At 49.0% G+C, this 3,130-nt stretch overlaps 1 pseudogene; it reads left to right on the forward strand.

Moving 5' to 3' along the window:
- The first annotated feature begins 530 nt into the window (after window positions 1-530).
- Window positions 531-2,228, forward strand: LOC128241167 (kielin/chordin-like protein; annotated as a pseudogene).
- The last annotated feature ends 902 nt before the right edge of the window (window positions 2,229-3,130 follow it).

Genomic DNA, 3,130 nt, shown 5'->3' on the forward strand with positions numbered 1-3,130 from the left:
AGGGAGCGTTGTACCAGGATGACGGATGCTCTTACACGTGTGTGTGCGCGGATGGATCTACCGGGCAATATAAATGTTCACCTAAGTGCCCGACATTCGGCACACTTCCCACGGGATGCTCGCTTCGGTCTAACCCGAATGACCCGTGCTGTCAGCAGCCCGTCTGTCCCGTCGGAACTGTCACCTCAAATGGTCAGCCCGTGGTCATCGTGCCTACCTATGGCAATGCATTCACAGGATATGGTCAGCCGGTGATGCCCCAACCAGGCACCCAGACTTCCGGTATGAACACTACCCCCGCCCCAGGAAGCGGCGGCACAGGCACCGTCATTACCGGAAGTGGTCGCGGATGTGTGTACAAGAGTAACACGTACGGACAAGGCGCCACCTGGGACGATGGCTGTCAGTATCGATGTGAGTGTCTTGACGCTACCGCCGGATAGTACAGGTGTACCGAAAGGTGCCCGGCGTACGTGAACCTGCCTCCCCAGTGCAGCCTACAGACGGATCCACACGACCACTGCTGCAAGACAGTCCACTGTGACTACAATATGGTCGTCACCACACCCACCCCCATCTTCGCCGTCACCACACCGCCCACTGGAGCTGCCCTGTGTCACTACAAGGGCCTGTATTACCGACAGGGCGAGTCCTGGTATGACGGATGTGGACTCCAGTGCCGCTGTGAGGACGCCCTGAACCACTACTACCAGTGCACGGACAGGTGCCCCAAGTACACCAACGTGCCTTCCACGTGCACATTCGTCGCCGACCCCAAGGACCCACATTGTTGCCGGGTACCACAGTGTCAGAACGCCGGCGGAAATGTAGGAACAACGGGATTTGTTGGCGCCTTCACCGGATATGGCCACCCAACCAGCATAACATCTGGGCAGATCAGCCATACCAGTTACAACAGCAAATGTCTGTATAAGGGTCAGGTGTACGCCCAGGGCGCCACGTGGCAGAATGGCTGCGACTACGACTGTGAATGTGTTGACGCCAGTAAGGGAATGTACAGGTGTAATGAGAGATGCGCAAGAATCGCGTCCGTACCAACTGGCTGTTCTATCGGCCAGGACCCGCGCGAAGCGTGTTGCCAGGTACTGAAGTGTGACGCGGCCCAGACATTCGGCACGTGCCAGGACAAGGTCAACTGCCAATCGTACGGCAATTACGTATGTGGACAGCAGTATGAAGGATGGGCGAGGGAGAACTGCGGCAAATTCTGTGGCTACTGCGGTGGCGGTACCAACCCGTACTTGGCGACGGCGGCACCTAGCGGCGCATGCGTGGACGCGATCCCGAACTGTGACCAATACGATGTCAGTGTGTGCACGGACGCCCAGTACCGTCCATGGGCCGTCACCAATTGCCCAAAACACTGCAACATGTGTGGAGGGAGCATGACTGGCACTGGTATTGGTACGGGAACTGGCACTGGTACGGGAACTAGCAGTGGTACAGGTACGGGAACTGGTACCGGTACAGGAACTGGTACTATCACAGGAACTGGGTCTGGTAGCTGTATGGACAAGTTATCCAACTGCGCTGCCTACACTCAAGATGCGTGCACGGGATTGTACGAGCAATGGGCACGTGACAACTGCGCACACTACTGTAACCTCTGTCCAGCGACGGTTTCTGGTGGTGTAATAACCGGATCCGGTACTGCGGCACCGGGCACTGGGACAGGGACGGGAACGGGAACTGGCACCAGCACTGGCTCTGGATATGTGGGATACAGTGGCGGTTGCTTATATAAAGGTAGGTAATACGGAGCTGGTGACCATTGGTATGACGGCTGTGACTACAACTGTACATGTGAGAACGGACAGACGGGCTTCTACAGGTGTGGAGATAGGTGTCCCACGTATAATTTGGCGGCGGGCTGCGTATTGAGGACGGTTGTTGGACAGTGTTGCAGTGTACCGGACTGCACGGGAGCCACGGGCACAGGGACAGGCACCATGACCGGTCAGACGACCGGCTGTTACTACAAGAACAACGTGTATACGCAGAGCCAGACGTGGAAGGACGGGTGCGACTACAAATGTGAATGTATCGACGCCTCGATGGGACGATACAGATGCACTGCTCTATGTGTGGTGTGGAACCTTCCCCCGACCTGCCACTTGGACGCTCCAGCTCCCGGAAAGTGCTGCCAGACTCCCAATTGCCCTTCAGATGTCGTCCTAAGTTACACACCAGGCTATACGGTGGAATAAGAAACGCTTCATGACGTTTTCAAGACGTTTGGTCATCTTTATAAAGTTGTTTTTTTTTTGTACAAAAGTTATGAATTTTGATTGTTTGAGATTTTCTTGAAATATTTGTTCATTGTGTTTTGTAATGCCGCGAGACATTCAGACCACTCTACCGGCTGAGTTAAGTAGTCAAATTACATTATATATAATATTGAACCTTTCGGCGACATATACAGTACAACATTTGGGGTACTTCTCCCAAAGGTTGTACTTTTTCATGAACATCCGGCGCTTTACCTTTAGGCGACAGTCAAAAATTGTATATTCTCGATGGCTAGTATTTTGGGAAAAAAACATCATTAATTATGCTTTACTACATTTATTTATGCATATTTTATGAAGGAATATGCAAAGGATATATTATTATAGGATATATAGCATGTAATGATAATGTCTTCCAAAGGTTGTTCAAATAGGCAAAATGTCCCAAAGGTTGAATTTGTATATATATATATATATATACATATATCTTCATCTGGTTATTTATAATTATATATAAGATTGTGTTGTTTGCTTATATTAGGTATCTGCGATTGGGCACCAATAAAATAGTTTACAAACGCGTTTATTTATGGCTCGCTATAATAAAATATCAGCAGAAACACGAGTCATAAGATAAAACTAATTTAACTGATAATAAAAATGACTATGTATAAATAACAGTTTATCAAATTAATTGGTCGAACTTTTTCGTTTTCGTCACTCCATACTGCAATATATGACGTGCACTGTGTGTATTGAAATATTTGAAACAATGGTTATATTGACGTAATTTGATCATGGTATTATTGATTTATATAATATGTTTGCTGTATATATTGGTACTGAATACCTTCGTATCTTCGTCGAAAGGAAAGTCCATA

The sequence above is a fragment of the Mya arenaria genome, chromosome 7 (assembly GCF_026914265.1).
Source record: "Mya arenaria isolate MELC-2E11 chromosome 7, ASM2691426v1".
Lineage (NCBI taxonomy): Eukaryota > Metazoa > Mollusca > Bivalvia > Myida > Myidae > Mya > Mya arenaria.